Here is a 25,019-nt window from a genome sequence, read left to right on the forward strand (position 1 = left end):
CTGACAAAGAGCCTTTTAATCCTCTGAACAGAATCAAATGAGGAAGCAGTATGAATGATGACTTGGCACATTGCAGAGACACTACTGTACAGGAGCAGAAATGTTCAAACATGACAAGATATTTGTTAAATGACAGTAATTGAATAAACTCTTTTCTGATCAGCTGGCAGGTTTCCAATATTGATGTGAACTTGAATTCTCTGGAAAGCAGTAACAGGAACATCAGGTACCGTCAGGTGATTGTGTGAGTTTCAGTTTTCAGTGGAAAAATGGGATTTCCAAACCCCAACTGTTTTTTGAGAAACCGCCCCATTTGGCTAGTAACACTAGCTCTCAACAGGCCACCCACGCTAGCCAATCGGGTCATGGAGTCAGGCCAATACAACGTTAAGCAAACACAACTGAGGTCGGAGGTCAAGTCAATACTTGAAGACATAACCACCTGATGATGCTAGTGGGGCCATATATAGGCAAATGTAGACTTTTATTTGGTAGAAAGATTATACAAGCTTATAAGTGAGCACTGTAGCCGTAGACAGGTCAGATCAACACCACTAGAAAAACCATCCTACCAACATAAATAAAGTACAAATGTTTGTATACTCTCTGCTCGTGTACTCAAGTAAACACTAACAGTTCCACAGAACTACACTTGCAGCATGTGTCTGGTTGGTTGGTGTTGGTGTCACAGGTTTTTCATCATAAGTCTCACAACTGTTTTCTTCATCATTAATGTCACAACTCTTTTCTGAGGCTTTACACTTACCCATACCCCATACTCTACGCTCTGGACACAACCTGCCATTAAACTCGGTTAATATAGGTAAAGAATAAAACACAAAACCAACAAATACCAAGAATAATACAAATAATGCCATTACTACATCTACTACTACTACTACTTATAATAATACATTTGGAAACACTTCTTTGTTAATTCATTACAAATATAAATACGTTGGTTATAGAAAAGAGTTGTGGGACTTAAGAATGAACCCTTTATTATCACTCATGGCCAGGCTTTCACACTTGAGGTGTAGCTCTTTGAATTTTCTCTGACAACAGTGTGTACTCAGACACACATTCCTCAAACTTCCACGCCACCTGGGAAAAGGTCGTTTTCAGTTGAGGAGCTGGAGGGATTAGGTTAGGGTTAGGATCAAAGAGGAAAATACTTAGGGTTAGGGTTAGGGTTAAACATCCAATCTCAATATACAGTCAATTAGACAATAATGGCAGAACCACAGTGACTATTCTCTCAGTGTGATCGTACGCTGCCCTCTAATGGTCATGTCTGGCAGCACATCGGGACAGTATCAAACATTTCAACTGATTTGATGATAAACGATTTTTTTTTTTATTATTATTTAAATGTTTTTAGATTAGCATTTAACACAGTGACCTCTTAAATTAATTTAATATGTTGGTGTTACCACATTAACTAAAACTGGTCCAGGTTTAAGCAACATTTAACACTACAGATTTGGTCAGAAAAGGTCTATAACTGCATTATGTTTTCAGTAAAACCCTCTCCCAACTGCAAAACATTTGAATACGTAACCAAATAAGTCAACAATTAGAGTGAAGCAGGTTCAAAATTAGATTCAAACTTAAAACAAGTATTGATTCCTTTACGCTCACCTTATTGAAATGGTGAAAAGCTTTGTTAAAAAAAAAACCTAGTCACAATTTGATGACCTCAAAGTCCAGTTTCTCTTAAATATGTTAGTATATGAGGTATATTCTGCAATGTTATCCCTGGAAAAAGGGCTGTTTTAGTTCTACGGACTATGATGAAATTACAAAGCATGATTAAAATCTCTCTGTGTTTGGCACAGCCTGTTTCTTTGTTTCACTTATTTTATTTTACTTTTACAGTTTACATTTACAGTTTACATTTACAGTTTACATTTACAGTTTACATTTTCCTGGAAGAGATACATGACAGTAAAAACATTGCCTACAAAAAGAACGACACATTGAATATTATAAAAAATATCTCCATTGCACGTTTATGTTTTTTGGTGCTATATAAATAAAATTGGATTTAATTGAATGATCCAACCTTTCCTTGTCCGTCGTGGTACTGGGCTAACGGCACACACCCTTATCCTCCCTCCTCCCCGTTCACCACCGGTCTTCCCTTTCCGTTGTGTATATATGGGAGGCGATCCCTGACTGCAGCGATTCCGCCCTGTTGCCCCGAAATGTCTCACTAATTCTTTCTTCAGAAGCAGCCAAAAGTTTAAAACTGCACAGCAATTACAATAAGGATCACGTTAACACATAAAATAATCAGCAGGTATTCTGCTAAATTTGTTACAGGGTTAACAAAGTATAGTTTGTTTGGATTGGTGTGTGTGTGTGTGTGTGTGTGAGAGAGTGAGAGATTGACAGAGAGAGCGTGAGAGAGAGAGAGAGAGAGAGAGAGCGAGAGTGTGTGTTTGCGTTTGTTTAACTGATAAACTGTACTTACTGACTTGGCAAATAATTTCTTTTCCATATCAACACAAATATTTAAGTTGCCACCTTGCTTTTTAGTCAGAGTGAAAAACATTTAATGTGGAAGAAGCCCATACATCCCGTTGGTCACTGATGTATTTCAGTGAGGTCTGCATCTATAACTGAAGCCATTGTTCTGAGGTCTGCTCAGTATCTATATCTGGAGCCATTGTTCTTGCGGAGGTCTGCTCCGTATATATAACTGAAGCCATTGTTCTGAGGTCTGCAAAGGATCTATAACTGAAACCATTGTTCTCAGTGAGGTCTGCTCCGTGTATATATAACTGAAGCCATTGTTCTGAGGTCTGCTCAGGATCTATAACTGAAGCCATTGTTCTCAGTGAGGTCTGCTTAGTATCTACAGTATATCTGAAACCACTGTTCTCAGTGACCCCCATTCATCTAGTCATTGACATACAAATATACATGGCTAATGTACACTAGTCTAAGCACATCTGTGGTCTTGTATAAATACTATTTATTAGGACAACCACATGTGGTAGGACAGCAGTCTTTGCCTTCAAGGTTTTGCTGCATATACAATTTACAATAAGCTGACTGCTCAAATACATTCATTCCTACACATTTAAGTTTGACCTTAATTGCACCACTTTGAGACTTTCTGGCCCAGTAAGAATGGTTTCCAGCTCTCTCAACACACACACACACAGACAACCACACACACACAGACAACCACACACACACATACACAACCACACACACACACACACACACACACAACACGCACGCACGCACACACACACACACACACACACACACACACACACAGACAACCACACATACACAACCACACACACACACACACACACACACACACACACACACACACACACACACACACACACACACACACACACACACACACACACACACACACACACACACACACACACACACACACACACACACAAACACAACACACCCACACGCACACGCACACGCACACACACACACACACACACACACACACATACACACACTGGCCCAGTAAGAATGGTTTCCAGCTCTGAGAAACACGATGTCTCACGAAATCAGCCAGGAATTTTGTAGCATCAGTTCTTCAGTGGTTTTGGTTCCTGTAAGCATGAACCTTGATGGATGTATGTGCGTTTTGGCAAATGTTGTTACTCAGTGTAACCATGCATTGTGTAGACCAGCACAGTCCTGCACAGGACTCGCGCTCAACCTCGGACACACAGCTGTGGAAACACACACACACACACACACACACACACACACACACACACACACTCTAACGCACAGCCTCGGACATGGGAGGTGTGCCAGCAAGGAATCTGAAACCCATGGGTGCTAGTGTCTGTCACTAGCACGTCTCTTACGGTGTCAGGGTATGAGGTAAACTCACTGTGCATCATTGTACTCCCTGGTTACCGTTACACTCACCCTTTTACCTTACTCCCAATCTGGGTCACAACATCAATGTTACCTGCGTTGTGTGGACACGCACAATCCTGAACTGGACTCCAACTCGCAACCTCAGACATTGGAGGCGGGCGAGCTAGCAAGGAGGCTAAACCCCATAGGTGAGTGGTTCTTAACCTGGGTTCGATTGAACCCCAGGGGTTCGTTGAGCCACTCTCAGGGGTTCGGCAGGGGTCAAGACACACACAGTATAGCCCGGTTCACACTAGCAATGTCGTTTTGAAGAAATCATATTTTATTTTTCAAATTACGAAGGGTTCGGTGAATGCACTGATGAAGCTTGCAGGGTTCAGTACCTTCAAAAAGGTCAAGAACCACTGCCATAGGTGATAGTGCCTAGCACGTCTCTTAAGGGTCTACTCACTGCAAAGCACTGTATCCGATAGCTATACCCATACACCACTTAATGCTGTTATTAAAGTCTTCATTTTGCGGATCCAGATCATTATCCTATGTACTAAGGATACAGCACCAAGTTTAAAAGTATACTTGACAGCTGTGCCCTGAGTCTTATGACATTTGGACCCAGTGATCTGTCTACACGTGCTATGGTACTCTGTACCAGTTCAAAGTAGTGTGGCTCTTAGCCAAGAGAGCCAAAGGCATGGTGCCATTGGCTTTGCTAGTAAGAGCATTATTCAAATGATCAGGGATGGATGGAATTTGGGTCATTGCTTGTTTTGGCAAGACTGCAGTGTGGTTTCGTTACTCGGCTTATTGTGACAAGATGGATATAGCTATAAAATGAGTTAACAAGCTGTGAAACGAGTAGCAGCGGCTGACGACAGAAATCTGATTTTGGTATATTTGCTACATATGAGGACTTTCTTCCTTGAAAACTTTGAGGGGGAGACTATGATATGATCCATGTGACTATTTACAGAACACATTTACAGAACACTCTAGTACTGCCACCTAGTGGGGGGAGATGTTAGAGCATGTCAGAGGTGTACTGCCACCTAGTGGGGGAGATGTTAGAGCATGTCAGAGGTGTACTGCCACCTAGTGGGGGGAGATGTTAGAGCATGTCAGAGGTGAAAAGTGGATTTTTATGCAAGCCCCTACTTGTAGAAGCAGAAAGAGGAACACTGGTGGAGAACATTTGTCCAAATCGTCTCGTATGCTCCTTACCATATGTGCCCTCTATTGGCCATTCACCTGAACTACTGATATCTCACCTGTAGATGCTGTGTACATGTTAAGGTCAAAGGCTTGGTCATACAAATACATTTAAAAACTTAGGTATGCAAAATCTTTAATATAAATTTACTTTTTGAATGTGCAATATAAAAGAGTATTTGTCCTCCAGTATCCGTTCTCTTCTGTTGGCATATCCTGACATGTAATTGAACACCACAGCACTGTTCAAAACCTCTCATAACTGACGCACTTGCCTTAGAGCTGTCATTAAAGGGAAACTTTGGGATTTTTTAACCAAGGACTAAGGCCAGAAACGTTCACAACCGGTCCAGTATTGAGTTAGAAGTTAGTGCCAGTGGCAGTGCCTGCAGTACCTCGTCCACTAAATGAGAGTATCCAGTGGTGTAGTCCAGGGTATACAGTCAGCATTGCGTATACCCACTTCTCAAAACAGGGAATTTATCCTGTGCTGTATGGGCTGCTTAAAAAATTTAGAGTATACCCACTTCTCCAGGGACCACTACACCACTGAGAGTATCCCCCTTCGATACTCGACCAGACACTGAATTTGATGTCTGGGAAGATCAAGACAGGGGAAATACTGACTGTCATTTTCTAGTTTCTTTACAGTTATTTGGGTAAACAGAGGCTGGTGTATCTCTGTAGGGATCCTTTCCTTATTTTTAAACTTTTATAATAACATTTACGAGCCTGTCAGTGGCTAAAGCAAGCAGTTTACTCTGACGTGCCTGCTTGCTCCATAGGATTACATCGTATAGCCATTTTGCGTTTGCCGGTTTTATTGTTCTAACTCAGTAGCCTACTGGAACGATTTCGCTCGTTTTTGTGTCCCTAGTAAAAAAAAAATTGGGCCCAAGTAGAAAAATCCCGAATTACCCTTTAAACCAACCACTGATGTACATCATCACCTAAGTTAAATAACTGTTTCAGTCACAGACTACTTTGCCTCGCAGATTGCAACTAACTTTGTAATGGATCTGGTCCAAACCCAACACATCCGCACAACACAAGTCATTTTTCCAGAATCAGCTGCCACCTGGGAATGCCGGTTAAACACAGCGTGTAACCAAGCTTAACAAGAACATGCTGATACATTAGCTGTCTTGAAACGTGCCACCAACACAATGTGGCTATCCCAGTGTCAGTACGGATAGCAGAAACAAAGACATGGGTAGGTTTCTTTTAGCCTAGTATTGGAGGGCCTCGTGGTGGCTGTAAGTAGAGGAAGACCAGTCGCCTGCCCCTGCGAACCTGCCCACTTCAACAAATCCTGGCACGTGCACGTAAAGTCCGACCCCCACTACACGTAAGCCTATAGAGCTAGCCTTTGATTGTTGTTTCACGTTCACGTTTCTGGTAATTGTATACTACCTAAAGCTGTTTTAATGTATTTGAATGGTTGATGATTAATCGCTACTAACGTTCCGGTGTCAATGCGGTATCCCTTGGCGGACAGCGGGTCCGTTTAGAATAGGGATGAGAGGATACGCAGCGCGTGTGTTGTTGATGTGTGCAGTTACGTAACATCCCAATGAGCGTGGCCGCGCGCACGTGGTCAGCACCGCTCCAACAGGCCACACAGTGAATGAAACTCAGCGCGTAACAGGGAAACTGCGGATAGCCTTCATAAAGGGGACTACCTCAGAGTTTTACATGTCATGACAGTACATGTGTCCAGTTTGGAAATTGTAGTCTACGACAGAACATCCTTGTTAACCAGAATTTAGGGAAACTTAAAATGAGAAGTTGTAACCTTGTCCAAAAACTTCCGCATAAATACATAAATCGCGACAGTGCAACAGTACCGGGGGATTGGTGTTGATGGTTAATGGTGTTAAATGTTGATATTGCTGTTTTCATACAGCAGGAGTCAGGAGTTGATGTTGCATGTACAAAATGATCAAATATTCCGCCCATACAATTTTCCTCTCTGATCCCTGTGGCGTGCGCGCTCATGCCCCCGATCCCTGCGGCGCCCGGATGTTCGTTCGCTCGCGCTGCTTTAGGACAACATGGTCGCTTGACGGAGACGTGTTCACGAGCGTGCTGGAATCTCTGTGCATTCTCACCGCAATCGCGAGGTTAAACCAGCTGACGGCTGAGCAGAGCAGAGCTGTGTGCCTATCTTAGACACAGGGCTTCTTGGTAAGTGTATTATAGCTCTACACGACCACGGTAACCTTTAGTGTTGGATGTTCTCCTCTACGTGCTCCGTACTGGCGAACAATAATAAAGCTCCCGTACTGGACCATGTGGAGCTGAGTCAACAGGCTGTGGTAATGTGACTTTTGGCGATAATGCTCTGAAAAATACGTTCTTCTGAATTAAGATTAACACATCGGCGTGAGGCACCTTTCAACAGCATTCTTTCTTGATGTGACTTGGACTGTTTAGTCGATGGAAGGCTAAGCAGACCTTACGTTGTAGCTGGGCTATGTTGACAGGTAGGAAGACGTGCTGTGTTGTTCTCAGGTTGCCAAGTAGGGACAAAGTCAGTGGTACATTGGTTTGTACAGTAGACACATCATATTATAATTGGCAGTTATTGTCTATTTTAAACATGAATGAGATAATGCTGATCTGTGAAATGCAAAGACTGAGTGTCCGAAGGCAGCTGTTAATGGCTACGTGAACACCGATCTGAATGAGTAGGCTATATTACGACAGCATGTTGTGTTGTAGTAGGTCAGCTGTTGTCGACATATAACTTGATAATGCATTTTTAAACAGATATTGCCACTGAGTCTTCAACGTAGTCCTGCTACACAGTCTGCGCACGCGCGGTATTGGTGAGTTCAGCAATCACCAAATGTGGTCGCTGGCTGGCGATGAGTGCGTGCCTCAAATCAATGCAAAGAACCACGCGATACTGGACACTGAACAGACAAGTAAAACGTGGTTGTTATCAGGCTCCCCGTGTGTTCGGCACGAAAAGGGGGAGGGTGGCTGTTATATCCACAGTTTGATTGCGAGGTCCTGCCAACGTTAGCTGTTGCGTGTCATATAGCTAAAGCTGTATACTTTAGTCACTGTAGCGTAGAAGATTGGATGTAGTATGGGCTATTGTTTTACGTGTAGCGTATACCTAGGTGTAGTAGGTGTTGAAATTGTTGCGTAATATCTCGATGGTGGCATGACGTGTATGTAGATGTGTTATTTTTTTATGTAGAGTATCATCATCATCATCATCGGTGACCTTGGTTGGGCCAGATTTAATGAGCCTGCATCACCGCGATGTGATCCAGCTGATGGCTTTTCAGTGTGTACTTTGGTACATTGTAAATGTGATGGACTGTAGTTTCGCTTGTTGGCACATACTGGTTCAGAGGTAATTAAAAACCATCCTCTTTGTCCTACCCCAACAATCATAGTCATAAACAACCATCCTATTCTGAAATAAATCTGTGACCTAGTCTTTCCACCATTGCTCTCTAAAATCATCGCTTTGAACCCCTAACTCCGAAGAGCCCGGATCATTGTGTACCCAAATTCCAAGAGAACAAACTCTGTGACTTTACAACTAAAAGCCCCTGGCATCTCCGTGACAACCGCTCTCCCTCAGGCTGGCATGCACACCAACCATAGCCACTGAGTCAGTGTGCCTTAAAGGGAAAGTCCACATTAGTAAATGTTGGTTTGCCTTAATGTGGCTGTCTGCTTCGTTCAGGGACACTTTCGTACGTGTTCATTTGTGCCCAGAAAGAGTGCGGCCGGCGGCTTTAACTGGCTTTAGACTGTCCATTCTAGACCAAAGCGCTCTGGCTTAACGAGGGGAGCGCCACAATCTACAAGCGCTTTCATGTAGCCTTTTCTTTTTTTAGTAATTGTTATGAAGGTTATTACTGGTGGATTTGTAATTGTCTATCCAGTGCTCAGATGAAGCCGTGACTGTGGCTAAGGTCAGTGTTAGGGCCGCTAGTGGGTGAGCCCACCTGTACCAGGTCAGTGTTAGGGCCGCTAGTGGGTGAGCCCACCTGTACCAGGTCAGTGTTAGGGCCGCTAGTGAGTGCCCCCTCGAGACTCACCTGTAGCAGGTGAGTCTCGATGGGGAACTGACGACAAGTGTCCCTGATGTGTCATGCGATGCATGCAGGTATGCACAAATGCACATGTGTGCGTTGGTCGGCATTTTGTCCTACAGTGCCGGTTTTACAGGTATCTGTGTGTGTGTGTGTGTGTGTGTGTGTGTGTGTGTGTGTGTGTGTGTGTGTGTAGTACGTGCACGCGCTCATGTCTGTCTCTATGAGTGTGAAAGACAGAGAGACCCAGCAGGACAGCTGCCTGTTTCCCCTGCGCAGCCTCTTGGGCAGGGGCGGCTCATGTGACAGGCCTATTTACAGCGTGTGCAGCAGGACTCCAGCGAGGGACACATGACACCTGCGGGCCCTCCGGTTCCCACCAGCACATTTAATCCCCAGACTTACGCCAGTTCTAAGCCTGAACCCTTTCCCTTAAACCCTAAAACAAACATCTGTCGATACAAAGTGAAAATTAATCTGTAACACCCGTCGCCTGCCTTAGCCAACGATTTGACCCTTAATCCTGACGCTGCTCCACAGACAGGAACCCTATTGCTGTCTACCTGTCGGAACCTTAAACTGGCTTTTGAACCCTGAACTGGAACTTAATACTGAATTGGAAGTTATTTAAACCCCAAAGCTAGGCCTTCTTTAAACTTCAATTGTGCTGTTGTCCACCAGTCCGTTAAACTCCAGCCTAAACTAGCGTTAAAACCTTAAAACCTGGTTTAGCTCCTTGGTCCCTAACGCCAATGCTGTTTTCATCCCTCAGCCTCGAGCTCCATCCTCAAGCCTTGACCCTGAACGACCCCCTATAACTCTGAAGACTTAATCATTTTCTGAAGTTTTTATACCTATTCAGTTACTCAAAAAATAACCGTTGAAACCCTCAGGCCATGGTGTGACCTAAATCCTATATAGATCCCAGTGGGACTTCTGCTCCTCCGTGGGTATAAGGAACATCACCAAGTACAGTCTTGGAATTCCTGCCAGCCTGCCTGCCTGCCTGCCTCAGAGTTCAATAGGTGCTTGCTCTCGACTTGCTGTTTACATGTCGCCACGCTTTTCCAAGTCCGCGCTTCAGATCCAGAGATGGTCCTGTTTTGGGCTGCAGTCATTTCTGTATTTCAGGTTGACTGCTGGTTCAGTACAATGCTGGACTTAATGTCTCCGTGTCGTCTCCGTGTCGTCTCTGTGTCGGCTCTGTGTCGTCTCCGTGTCGTCTCCGTGTCGTCTCCGTGTCGGCCCTGTGTTGTTCTCCGTGTCGTCTCTGTGTCGTCTCTGTGTCGGCTCCGCGTCGTCTCCGTGTCGTCTCCGTGTCGTCTCCGTGTCGTCTCCGTGTTGTCTCCGTGTCGTCTCCGTGTCGGCCCTGTGTTGTTCTCCGTGTCGTCTCCGTGTCGTCTCCGCGTCGTCTCCGCGTCGTCTCCGTGTCGTCTCCGTGTCGTCTCCGTGTCGTCTCCGTGTCGTCTCCGTGTCGTCTCCGTGTCGTCTCCGTGTCGTCCCTGTGTCGTCTCCGTGTCGTCTCCGTGTCGTCTCCGTGTCGGCTCCGTGTCGGCTCCGTGTCGGCTGTGTGTTGTTCTCTGTGTTGGCTGAGAGCTGTGTCGCTCTGTGTTAAGTCTGTGTTGGCTGAGAGCTGTGTCGCTCTGTGTTAAGTCTGTGTTGGCTGAGAGCTGTGTCGCTCTGTGTTAAGTCTGTGTTGGCTGAGAGCTGTGTCGCTCTGTGTTAAGTCTGTGTTGGCCCTGTGTTGGCCCTGTGTAGGCCCTGTGTAGGCCCTGTGTAGGCCCTGTGTTGGCTCTGTGTTGGCTCTGTGTTGGCTCTGTGTTGGCTCTCTGTTACAGGATCCCATTGCTTTGTGGGGCAGAGCAATGATACAGATCTGATCTGTGATCCAGAAAGGGACAGACAGCTCAGCCATCCGTTCCCATCATGGTATGTGTTTGGGCTTGTTGTGCTGGTCGTGCGGGGAGGTGTGATAAGATTCACGTGCCATGACCGGCGGCTTGTCCCCGTGGAAAATGCACTCTGTATTTTCCGCTTTGACAGGTGTTTGAAACTCAACTCCGCCTACAAGCAAACAATTCCAGTTCCTAGCTTCTCAGGATGGTGAATGCAATGAGTCAACAGGTTAAGCATAGTATCCTGACCTTCCTTGGAGGTCAGAGGTCCAGCCATTGGCTCCCTGTCTTATCTTATTGGTACATTAGTATAGTGTACATTAATAATAATATGTTCCTGACTGTTTGCCCGAGGTGTGTTTGTGTGTGTGTGGATGTTAAGGTTTTAGTTGTTAATGTATTCAAGGGGAATTAGTCTTATCCATTTATTTGAAAAAAACACACAAGCCTACTTTCTCAAAACAACGTCCATATGTGGTGGTGAGGTGGTGGTTCACCATTGAATCGAGCCCTGCATCGCTGTGAAGAGCTCTGTTTTTTAAATTGGGGTTAATTGCATGGTTGAATCTGAGTTCAGCGTTCCCTTGTTGGGATGTCGGTCGAGCCAGTGGGGTATTGAATGCAAGGCTTTGTTGGGGTTGAGGTTGACAGAGTAAATCTAAAACTCTGGCTGTGCTTTCACTTGGTTGTTATTACAAATGCTTTCCACATAACTGGTGCTTGGTCGTTTCTTTGCTTAGATCCCGGTTTAGTACTACCTGACTGTTCCAAGATCAGTGGCAGTGTCCTGGCTGGGTTTCTTTTAGGAGAGATAGCGTGTTATTCGGGGAGCAAAATTAGTAGAAAAGGGCATTTGTTACTGGAGAGATTACACTGATCACACGCACTCTCACACACACACACACATTTACACACACACACACACACTCTCTCTCACACGCACTGGCAGATAGACGGAGATCATAGGAACGGATGATCACAAGGTTTGAGTTTTCAGGAGTTTTGCCAACACACACACGCTCACACCACACGCTCACACCACACGCTCACACACACACACTCACACACGCACACACACACTCACACACACACACTCACACACACACACACACTCACACACACACACTCACACACACTCACTCATACACACACACACACTCACACACACCTCTTATGTTCCTGTCCCTCGCTGTTACTGTCTATCAATGCTATCAATACTCTAATGATAGTAATTCCTTGTACTGCTACAGTTGCTTTTTGCCATCATGATCAACCAGATGTGTGTATTAAATCAGTCAGGTTTTGTAGTTTTGATGGCTGTAGGTATCTGACAAACTCATTACTCTCTGAGTCCGGTGATTCAGTGTCCTCTGGGCTAGTCTGACTGAATAACATTTATTTTCAGTGGCCCAACTGGTCCAATCTTAAGTAGTCAGTGGCTCACTAGCTAGGCAGCATGTGGACAGTTATTACACAAGTAGAGGCCCGAAGTAGAGAGATCACGCTGAACTTTTGCTAAAGAACATCCCAGAAATAGGTCAGACACCCCTAGAATGCAGCCAGGAAAATGCATTAATCATTGTGCTACCAACCTTACTAGCAGCCAGGAAAATACCCTAATCATGCGGCTACCAACCTTGCTAGCAGCCATTAGAGCACTTCTGTTTACTAGTGCGATTGCTGTGTCACAATAATGCTCTTTGTAAGTTTTATCTTTATTCCACATGTTTTTTGACACCGCTTGTGCTCCTATCCTATATCAATAACGCTCTAACTCTGACTGGTCCATCCTAATCCTATGTAATGTTCTTGTAAAAATGGCTGAAAATGCTCCCCGTCGTTCTTTTTCCTCTCTCTCTCCTTCTTCTGCCAGCTATAGGCTAGTAAGGCTACAGTAGGTAGACCAATGGTGGCAGCCATGGCTGGCGAACAACATTATATAGCATGAAGCACTCTGCCATTTCAACCACACCGATACGTTTACATACCTGGCTAGCTGCTCATCAGAGATCTGTTTGGTATGTGATCTGACATGGTAATACGGTACTAGTAATGCAGTGGGTGGCATCGCTGCCCTCCGAGCCACATACCTGGGATTGGTTCCCGGCCAGAGTAGGATGCTTTTCCAGGACACTTTGGACAAAAGCATCCTACTGGATACCTGACCTTTTACCTATAAATGGGACCGAGGGTGAGCAGGAGACAGAGTCATTCAAACTTATAACTGCTTATCTGCTGTGTTTTTACAAGTAAATTAAGATACCACCACCAATGCGGATTCATAACAGTCTTTATTGAAGCAGCTGCTTTGCTTGTGTTAATTGAAACTGACAACGAGCAATCACACCTCACATTTCCTGGCCGAAATCGATCTCTAGTTTCATTTAAGTCTTCTCATACAGCAGTAGCTTTATTTTACCATCACTCGGTCTGTTAGCCACTGTAAACTTGCAAACTGCAAAAACATCAATTAACAAAGTTTGAGATGACAAGTATTCAGATTGGTGTAATTTTTTATTTTTTTTATAGTCAATTTCAGGTCTGATTTTGTGCATCACAATTTTTTTGACATGAAAATAGTTTAAACCTAAATCCTCAGGCCAGCCTAATCCCTTAGATCTAATCAGAAAAGAGGAAACTGAATAGTCACCCGGCATAACCTGAGTTATTAACACGTCAAGGGTTCTGTTTAATCGGCAAGGGCCTTTCATGTACGATCAATATCAAGAATGCCACGTTCTCTCTCACTTGGCAGTTGCTTAACCAAAGAAAGCTAAAAAAAAATAAAAAACGTAATTATACAAACAGTTTGGTTCTGTGTGTAATCATCATTTGACTGATTGTTTTTAGAGGTTGCACATTAAAGTATTACACATCTCTGATTGTGTTGGCCATGCGAATGATTACCAGCTGTGCAATATGTGAATATCTATGCCTCTTCGTCCTCTCGTATGCGCTCAGGAGGCAGTTACCTGCCTAAAGACATGTTTGTATTTGACCTAGCCTACTCTTTGTCACTCTTTCATAGTGTTTTTTGTATGTTCTGTTCTTGGCAGGATTTTGATCAAACATCAGGCTTCTGAACTCTCTTGTTTGGCAGCATCAAACCAAGTTGTCATGTTGACATCCCTACTCCAAAGTACTATTTGATTTTTTTCGTGCCTTGTTCATGATTTACTATGCGGCGTATGTTCGGTGAAAAAGGGATTATCTCATGAAAGCTCAGGAGACGGGGAGTGTCTGTCTGTCGCTCTCTCTCTCTCCCCCCCCTCTCTCTCTCTCCTTCTCTCTCTCTCTCTCTCTCTCTCTCTCTCCCTCTCCCTCGTTCCCTCGCTCTCTCTCTCTCTCTCTCTCTCTCTCTCTCTCTCCTTCCCTCTCTCTTTTTCTCTCTCTCTCTCTCCTTCCCTCTCTCTTTCTCTCTCTCTCTCTCTCCTTCCCTCTCTCTCTCTCTCTCTCTCTCTCTCTCTCTCTCTCTCTCTCTCTCTCTCTCTCTCTCTCTCTCTCTCTCTCTGCTACACCACATTTCTGTTATGTTAGATAGAATGTCAACATTTTCCCAGTTCCGTTGCTTAGCCTTTCCTTTAGTCCTTTCCCCCTTTCTCTGTCTCTTCTTTTGTCTTACTTTTCTATCGTCCGCGGCCCCACAGGCTCCGTCCTGTTGGCTGTGGGAGGAGAGGCAAACCCGCACAAGTGAAGAATAAATAAGTGAATGAACTTTGCCAAACAGGCACACACATTCACACACCCTTACTCCTACTCTTTCAGTCGGGCAAAAGCACTTAAAGTTCAGTACAGTGGAACCGCCCTGATAACATTCTGGGTTGTGAATGTTTCCCACCAACCCAACCTGAGTGCAAAGGTTTGAAGGCAAACAAAAATGTCTCCTCTCCTTCTCTCTCTCCTCTCCTTCTCTCTATCCTCTCTTTCTGTCCTCTCTCTCTTTCTCTCTATCCTCTCTTTCTCTCTATCCTCTCCTTCTCTCTCTCCTCTCCTTCTCTCTCTCCTCTCTTTCCTCTCTTTCTCTCTATCCTCTCCTTCTCTCTCTCCTCATGTCCTTCTCTCTATCCTCTCCTCTCTCTCCTCTCCTTCTCTCTATCCTCTCTTTCTGTCCTCTCTCTCTTTCTCTCTATCCTCTCCTTCTCTCTCTCCTCTCTTTCTCTCTATCCTCCTTCTCTCTCTCCTCATCTCCTTCCTCCAAAAACTTTCTCTGGTATCGATTCTAAAGCCCATATGGAGCCCCTGGAGATGTGAAAAGGAAGAGGAAGATGTGAAGAGGAGTTTAGCGAAGGGTGAGGGCATTAGTTTGGGGTACACAGGGAGGTGTGAATGAAGCCTTTTGTAGCTTTGAGCTATGGATGAGAGCTGGTCTAAACCTGTGCAATTATTCGATTTTCAGTTTCAATTATGATTATGGCTTGCAACGGTTATGAAAACAACACAACCGAGATGAGACCATTGATGTGCCGCATTCCGTTTGGCAATTAGTCTCTCGTTTTGTCTAGTGCTGTAAGTCCCGCGCAGTCATTTCCTTTATAGCGGGTGCGCTTTTGCCCCTCCGTGAAAGCCCTAACTCACGGTCAGCCACTGAATGGGTTGCGCCACTACTGAAATTTCACACGGTTTAATATTCATGACAAGACATACTGTTACATTTGTTAGCAAGCTAAAGATATTATAATAATAATTATAATTATAATGCTTTTTATTTGTAGAGCACTTTTCATTCAAAGGAATCTCTGAGTGCCACAGAGGCAGTTCATAGTTAAAACAAACTATAATAAATAAATAAACTAGTAAACATAAGCATAATAGAAAGCGGTGAATGAACAGAAACACAAATGAAATGGCTGACAGTGATTTAACACAAACGCTACAGGCCTGTTCTACGGGGTAAATAACTAGCCAGACGTTAAGTAAGGGCGTAGCCTAGTGGTGCAGTTTTTTAAACACAGAGATGTGAAAGTTGAGTTTAAATGGTTCTCATGCTCATTTCAATGTCCAAATCTGACGAAACACAATGCTTGTAGAGGAAAGAGCTATCCAGTCTCTCTTGGTGCTATCCACTACAGCCGTGTTCAAAACACGACATACCTTTTCTCAGTTATAATTGCATACCAGTTTAAAGGCTGGTCTAAAATGTCAATCTCAGACCTAGCGTTAGCTCACAGTACTCATCTTTTCAACTGAATATGCACAGGTCTCAGGACACAAATTAACTCAAGATGATCTAAAATGACATTTGTCTATACATAGTAGTTTATATACCATTTCTAATATTAGACAAATTATAAATTAATGTATTGTTATAGTGATATAAACATTAGATGCATTTATGATAATACTACTACTTATAGTAGTAGTAAAACCATTTTTTTTTATTAAAATCAAAAGCACTTTGCAGTCAAGTGCTGGCTCATGGTTGCGTGCTCAAACACACCACAGAATGAGTCATCGTGTTGAATAACCGTGGTCTCAGTATTGACCAAAATATTCATGTTTATGGTTTTTGTTTCCATAATTGAGCAGGCCTACGCTGGAGGGCGGGTGTGGGAGCTAGTGGGGCCTAAGGGCAAGGGCCTGGAAGTTTGGGATTGTCTCAGGATGGAGGAGTTTATTTACCATTTCTAATAGAAGACAAATTATAGATTAATATATTGTTATAGTAATATAAACATTATATGCATTTATGATTATACTACTACTTATAGGGGGGGGGGGGGGGGGGTTGTCTCAGGATGGAGGAGTTCAGGCCTCAGGATATGAAGGCACTTTAATAATAATAACAATGATAATAATACAAAATATATATAATTATAATTCCTTTCATTTATAGCGCACTCTACATTCATCTGAATCTCAGAGCACTTTGCCTGAAGGACTAGGCATGAAGCGATGGTGCGGCGGTGGCGATAAGGTTGACATTGACTGGAGTTAATGAGTGCATGATCCTGCTACACAAGAGATGGCTCTACGAGTGCTCCGTGTGGTGTAGGAGGAGCTCATGATGTGTGCATGAAAGAGGCCATTGTACTCGCGTCCAGAGCATGATGTCAGCAGTGGGCATCGCCGCTGATGGAAGGCTTTTCTCAAAGCCTGTTACTGAGAGGGCCCATTTGATGTGTGTGTGTGTGTGTGTGTGTGTGTGTGTGTGTGTGTGTGTGCCTGTTTGTGTATCTGTTTGTGAGGGACAGAGGGGGGATCCATCTGTGTATCCCTGTGTTTGTATCTAGATTGTGTGTAGTTGTGTGTGTGGGTGAGTGTGTATCTTTTTGTGTGTGTGAGGGGGAGAGAGGGGGGATCCGTCTGTGTAACCTTGTGTTTGCGTAGGTTAGATTGTGTGTTGTGAGTGAGTGAGTGAGTGTGAGTGTGTGTGTGTGTGTGTGAGAGAGACCGTGCATACATTGGTGGGTGAACCCATAAATGGTTCGTTTGCACGCTAGTGCATGCCTATGAAGACAGCCTGTTCACACTATCCTTTTGGCCTTTGTGAGTGTGGCTATGTGCTTGCACATGTGCGTGAGTGTGCTTGCCCTGTGGTCAGTCGCCTCCTCCTCCTCCTCTTCCTCCTCCTCCTCCTCCTCTTCCAGAAGCACTAGGGGCTCAGATCGCATGTTGGAGAAGCAGTGAAGAACAGCCGTTAAGCACACTGCCTCCAGCTGGACTGGCATCTGAGGGAGTCCCAGCCCGAGTGATCTCACAGGGGCACTCACACACACACACACACACACACACACACATATCTCACACCTCACATCTCACAGGGGCACTCACACACACACACAAACATACACACACACACACATCTCACACACACACACATCTCACACCTCACATCTCACAGGGGCACTCACACACACACACACACACACACACACACACACACACACATATCTCACAGGGGCACTCACACACACACACACACACACACACACATATCTCACATCTCACAGGGGCACTCACACACACACACACACACACACACACACACACACACACACACATCTCACAGGGGCACTCACCGCTCTGGCTTTGGCACGTCATGATGAGCCACTCTTTTGGTCGGGAGCTATGTCAAAAGCCCACACACACAAACAAGACCGGCTTCCTGCCTTAAAGTTACCCACTGTCAAAAGCCCACACACACAAACAAGACCGGCTTCCTGCCTTAAAGTTACCCACTGTCAAAAGCCCACACACACAAACAAGACCGGCTTCCTGCCTTAAAGTTACCCACTGTCAAAAGCCCACACACACAGACAAGACCTTAAGGCTTCCTGCGGTAAAGTCGCCCACTGTCTGACCAACGCACCAACGTCACCTCTGGGGTTTGGTTATGTTGAATGGGGAATCTGCTACCACTAGCTCTGCCTTCATGAGACGAATTGTTTTTCCAGACGCACAATATACACTCATATTTTCCCCTCACGTTTAGACGCCTACTTTCCCATGGGAGAATACAGACATATGTTCTTATAATACACACTGGCTCATAGGAGATGCAACTTAAAGGAGATTGAGATATTTGTATTTCAGAGAACATTAAATCTCTCTTTGTGTGCCAGTGTACCTAAACATGTTGGCGTTGGATTGTGGTTTTATGAGGAACGGAACAGAGATTTTAAAGGTTCAGTGTGTAGTTTTTAGTGGCATAGAGTGGTGAGGCTGAAACCCCTTCCCTCTACAAGCTTGTGTGAGATCCTGCGATGGCCTTTAATCGCCATAACAACACTGAAAGCACTGTCTTGATCCAGTCTTTCTGGGCTACTGTAAAAACATAGCTAGTGAAAACACAACAATTTATAGTTTCAAGAAATTATACACCAATGCAAACAATTATGAATACATTTCATTTCTATTAATAGATACCACTGAAAACTACACATTATCTTTAACTCACTGAGTTGTACCCTAGGCTGATATGAAGGTTTTTTTTATCATAACCAGTGGGAGGAACAAACCTGATCTGATTCATAGGTCATGTGGCTAAATGATTCATTGCATCTGCCTGGCTTGAATGACAGGCTCCTGCTCCAGTGGCCCCTGCAGCCTACGTCTGATGTAAATATTATGCGTCTCCGTCGGGACTATAGCCCTTCTCCGTCAGGCTTCTACTCCGTGTCGTGACCTTGCCACTCTGCAGACGCGGCAGCCTGAGCGTGGCCAGGAATACCCAATGACACGATGAGGCTGCACATTAGAACAGATAGATGTAGGGGGGGGCAGGGTGGCCCCCATTTACGGGCTTCACAGGTTCGATTCCGGCCTGCTGTCATTCTCCCGATCCTCTCCCCACGTCTTCTCCGCCTCGCTTCCTGTCCACAAATCTTCACTGTCCTGTCCAAATAAAGGCATAAAAAGGCAAAACTAAATATTTAAAAAAAGAACAGTTAGGTGTAGCGCCTATATGGAATCAATCGTTCAACTCGGTTTGGCTTTTTAATACGAGTTGTTTGTTGTTGTTGTTGTTGCAACCCAGACAGCTTATTTCCACCGGCTGTTGGCTGTTGGATGTATTGGTATGCGGTCGCATGCAATGCGGCAGTGCAGCTCATTCAGGCCTCTGAGTCACTCCTGGATGCTACTACTACTTCTCCCGCATGAGTAATGGCATAGTATATTTTCTAGTGTCATACAGTTCATACCTCGTAGAAGCGGACTGGCTGCCAGTTAAGCTGTTCAGTTGATTGGTTTGTGACTCTTCACCCCAGTCCTGCTGTGAATAGTGAAACGCATGTTGTGTGCTGTCTCTTAACGGTGGCTCCCAGGCGGGAAGGAACATGTTTTATCGTATCGTTTTATCGTAGAAGAACCATGTGTCTGTATGCAGTGAGTGCAGTGGGGTTTTATCGTAGAAGGACCATGTGTCTGTATGCAGTGAGTGCAGTGGGGTTTTATCGTAGAAGGACCATGTGTCTGTATGCAGTGAGTGCAGTGGGGTTTTATCGTAGAAGGACCATGTGTCTGTATGCAGTGAGTGCAGTGGGGTTTTATCGTAGAAGGACCATGTGTCTGTATGCAGTGAGTGCAGTGGGGTTTTATCGTAGGTTTTATCGTAGAAGGACCATGTGTCTGTATGGAGTGAGTGCAGTGGGGTTTTATCGTAGAAGGACCATGTGTCTGTATGCAGTGAGTGCAGTGGGGTTTTATCGTAGGTTTTATCGTAGAAGGACCATGTGTCTGTATGCAGTGAGTGCAGTGGGGTTTTATCGTAGGTTTTATCGTAGAAGAACCATGTGTCTGTATGCAGTGAGTGCAGTGGGGTTTTATCGTAGGTTTTATCGTAGAAGGACCATGTGTCTGTATGGAGTGGGGTTTTATTGTAGAAGAGCCATGTGTCTGTATGCAGTGAGTGCAGTGGGGTTTTATCGTAGGTTTTATCGTAGAAGGACCATGTGTCGGTGTGCAGTGGGGTTTTATCGTAGAAGGACCATGTGTCTGTATGCAGTGAGTGCAGTGGGGTTTTATCGTAGAAGGACCATGTGTCTGTATGCAGTGGGGTTTTATCGTAGAGATGCAGATGGTTGAAGGCTACAGGTGGGCATTAGGTGTGTGTGTGAAGTCTGGGTCAAGGTGACTGGGTCACACAGCATTTTTGTGTCAGACTGAACATCTGTGGTTTCTAGCAGTTCCGTGTGTGTGGTGTTAATGTTGCTTAGCTCTGTGTGTGTGATGGAATTATTTTTTAGACTTAGTGATGATGGCAGCTATGATTAGTGTCCTTGGTTTGACTGCAGTAACTGCCTGGGATTTGCTCTCTCTGTCTCGCTGTCTCTCTCTCTCTCTCTTTCTTTCTCTACTCTTTCTCTCTCTCTCGCTCTCTCGCTGTCTCTCTTTCTCTCTCTCTCGCTCTCTCTTTCTCTCTCTCTCTCTTTCTCTCTCTCTCTCTTTCTTTCTCTCTCTTGCTTTCTGTCTTCCTCTCTCCTTTGCACTCAGTCACTGACAGCCTTGGTTTAAATGGTTTTCACACACACACACACACACACACACACACGCACACACACACACACATTGTCACACCATCCTCTCACATTCTTCTCTTGTGATAGGCCACGCAGCAGCCGATCCTGCCCAGCCTGCCCCCTTTCTGTGCTGTGATTGGCTGTCTGTGCTGTGATGCAGCCGTCTCCCTGTGCTGTGATTGGCCCTCTGTGCTGTGATGCAGACGCCTCTCTTTGGGAACGGTCTAGACTGCATTGCCTCAGTGCAGCTCCCTACCTGCTCAACCTGCGTCTGCCTCGCATTCTCTCTCTCTCTCTCTCTTCCTCTCTTCCTCTCTTTCTCCCTCTCTCTCTCTCTCTCTCTCTCTCTCATGCTCTCTCTCCATCATCAGTTGTCAATCTGACAATCCACCACTTCGTATGTCTATCTACATATGAAATCATTTTCAATTAGTATTTTTTTCAAATTCTCTCTCTAATTCACATCTGTTACACCTCCATCCCTGTCCTTGTTGTATTTCTCTCTCATCACATCAAACACTTCCCATCTTTCTCTCATCAAATCATACACTCCACATTTCTCTATCCTCTCTCATCACATCATACTCCTCTCCTCTCTCATCACATCATACACTTCCCATCTTAGCACTTATCCCCCCCTCCAACTGCGTCCTACCAGACGGAAGGTGAGTACAGCTGACATCACATGCCACAGTGTGATTTCTTCTCTCTCTTTTTTTCTCATCCTTTCTCTCTCTCTCCCTCTCCCTCTCTCTCACACACACACATGCGCCCGCATAAACACTCACATACACGCACTCACACACACACACACACACTCACTCACATCCTTTCTTTCTCGTTGATGTTTTTTTTTTATCTCAGACTGGCTGTCTGTACCCTCTGGACTTGTCCTCTCTCTCTTTCTCTCCCTCTCTCTCTCTCTCTCTTTCCGTCTTTCTGTCTCTCCCTGTCTGCCCTTGTCTCTTCAGGAACAATTTCATTTTGGAACTTGTGTGTGTGTGTGTGTGTGTGTGTGTGTGTGTGTGTGTGTGTGTGTGTGTGTCTGTGTGTGTGTGTGTGTGTGTGTGTGACCTCTAAGTAAAAGCAGAGCAGAGAAGAGGAAAGCGCAGAACAGGTGCCTTAGAGACTGATGTTTTCGAACTACTGGAGCAGAAGAGACTGCAGTGTCCTTGAAACTTCCAACACGGACAAAATTCCTTTTACATGGACCCCCCTTCCCTCCAGCTTTACTATCCTCAGCACACACCTCTTGAGGGGCATACTTAAACATCTCAGTCGTTCTCAGGATTGTTCTCTCCCTAATTTGACACCTGTTTTATGAGGAAATGAATGACACTGGTTGCATGTTTACAGTAATGCTGTCTAAATTGATTGAGGGCCTCAGAGCAATGAGAAGCTAGCAAAGCAATGCTAACACCAGAAAAAAGCTACTGAAGGACTGGCAGCCTCGGATTTCCAGCACTCAGACAGGCTAACTTGCTTACCTCGACATGTTTATGTGCAATACCCACAGACGTTAATGGTCGTCTATATCTATGCCATGAAATCTCTGCGGAGTTTCTGATGTGTTAGTGTCATCTCAAAGGATATGTCGGTCTACTGGACTGATTTAAATTCAGCGGCCTCTTGAAAGGCAGATATGGGTCTGTAGAGTTGTTGTGTCCAAGCAGTTGGAAACATGTGACGTAGTAAGGAGTTTGTCTGTGTGTGTGTGTCTGTCTGTGTGTCAGAACAGGAACAGATGGGTGTGACTTCTGAAGGTAGGGTAGTACTCGGATGTAGTCCTGAGATACGCCCAGTTATATCATGAGTTCATATTTCACCCTTTTAATGTATAGGGGGTCCCACCTCCACTGAACACAATCGGCCCCAATTTCAGTGGCGGGTTAAGGAGCGAGGACCTAAAGCTATCGTGTTGCCGTGGGGAGCATTGCGCTGACCCACTCATGCTATCGTGTTGTGTGGGGAGCGTTGCGCTGACCCACTCATGCTATCCTGTTGTGTGGGGTGCGTGGTGCTGACCCACTCATGCTATCGTGTTGTGTGGGGTGCATTGCGCTGACCCACTCATGCTATCCTGTTGTGTGGGGTGCATTGCGCTGACCCACTCATGCTATCGTGTTGTGTGGGGAGCGTTGCGCTGACCCACTCATGCTATCCTGTTGTGTGGGGTGCATTGCGCTGACCATCTCAGGCTATCCTGTTGTGTGGGGTGCATTGCGCTGACCGACTCATGCTACCCTGTTGTGTGGGGTGCATTACGCTGACCAAAGACCTAAAGCTATCGTGTTGCGTGGGGGAGTGTTGCGCTGACTCACTCATGTTTGTGCTTGGGATCTTGCACATGATATTAAGTTAGCAAAATCATTTTGGCAAGTTATTCAGTTAGCTTTAGTTCATGCGTGGTAGACTTTGCTCGTTCCTCGTTGCTTTGCTCGCTCAATGAAATAAGGGCCCAATGTCTACACACAAACACACACACACACACACACACACACTTCAAATGACTAACATTGCACGCTCACATTCTTTGTTTTGCTACACCGACTCTTTTTCATTTTTAGTCACTCCCCCTCATACACACACACACACACACATAAGTGCTTTCACAGTCATTAAGTCCCCAGCTTTGCTCAGATTAAGTAAATACCAGCCATGAAATGTAATTTGGGAAATGGTAACACACTCCGGAATGTTCTCCTCCTGCACCTTTAATTATAACCTGATGGAAAATGAGTAAGCGTGATGAGCCGATTCCCTAATACACTCCCCAGCCTTCCTAGTCCTATGGATGCATCCGAGTCTAATGCTGACCTGAACCCTGTGGCACACGCTCCTAACACGCTCCTAACACCCACCTCCCCCTCAGGCACTGTTGGGACTTTAACGGAGTCCTGCCCAAACCCCTGAAAGGTTTAAGATTATGAGATTAGCCGATAGTAACGTCAAAAGAATTTAACATAAGGAATGACATGCTAACTTACTTTGCCTTTCCATAACCCCCCCCCCCCCCCCCCCCTTCAACTTCACCCCACTTAGCCAATGGCCCTAAAGGTCAATCAGCCATCAAGACCACCCTTCAGCCTTACACCTGCGGGTTGGATGTATTTTTCTACTTCAAAATGCGCTCTGTTAGACAAAGCAATGGCAGTTACAAAAATTTGCTTTTTATGGTGCCAAAGGCTAAAGTGTTAGCTGAGTGCTACAGTAACGTATGTGTGCACGGGTGGCTAAAGCGCTAGCTCAGTGCTACAGTACTGTATTTATGGATGGCTAAAGTGCTAGCTGAGTGCTACAGTAACGTATGTGTGCACGGATGGCTAAAGCGCTAGCTCAGTGCTACAGTACTGTATGCATGGGTGGCTAAAGCGCTAGCTGAGTTCTACAGTAACGTATGTGTGCATGGATGGCTAAAGGGCTAGCTCACTGCTACAGTACTGTATGTATGTATGGATCGCTAAAGTGCTAGCTGAGTGCTACAGTACTGTATGTATTTATGGATCGCTAAAGTGCTAGCTCAGTGCTACAGTACTGTATGTCTGAATGGATGACTACAGGACAAAATGTTTCCAACCATGCTGTGGCTACACTGCGTTCTGTGCGCACACACGCAGATGGCAAGAAGCAGACATTTTAAAATCAGATGTGTTTAACTTGGTGCGTTTTTTTTATCAGAGGTCTCAAACTCAAATTACCCGGGGGGCGATGAACGTCCAGTCTGGTCATTAGGAGGCCAGATTTCTAAGGTAAACGTTGGGGTGGCCCATTAAAATCAATGGAACTTTTCTATTTTGTTTTTAAATCAATGGAACTTTGCCGGCCAGATACAATTGCTTGGGGGGCCGGAATTGGCCCCCGAGCCTGAGTTTGAGACCCCTGGTTTATATAGTTTATGAAACACGTGTTGCTCTCTGCCCTGCTGGATTGACCTTGACATCATGCAGTTCATTCTTCCATTGAGGACTTGGCATGGGTCTTTAGCTGCTAATGGAAGGATGGCATTTCCACATTTAGAC

The 25,019-nt window shown here is 45.0% G+C and overlaps 1 protein-coding gene across 2 annotated transcripts in view; it reads left to right on the plus strand.

Annotated features, from left to right (window-relative positions):
• The first annotated feature begins 7,135 nt into the window (after positions 1 to 7,135).
• Positions 7,136 to 25,019, plus strand: part of slc20a2 (solute carrier family 20 member 2) — a 34,687-nt gene continuing 16,803 nt past the window's right edge. The window contains exons 1-2 of one of the 2 annotated variants that reach the window (XM_080852869.1): positions 7,203 to 7,272; positions 7,457 to 7,571. The gene's annotated coding sequence lies outside the window, so the exon portion shown is untranslated. Of the gene's footprint in view, positions 7,273 to 7,456; positions 7,572 to 25,019 lie in introns of both variants that reach the window. The other variant, XM_080852868.1, reaches the window with a different exon arrangement.

Source organism: Sprattus sprattus (genome assembly GCF_963457725.1).
Source record: "Sprattus sprattus genome assembly, chromosome: 15".
NCBI classification, from domain to species: domain Eukaryota; kingdom Metazoa; phylum Chordata; class Actinopteri; order Clupeiformes; family Clupeidae; genus Sprattus; species Sprattus sprattus.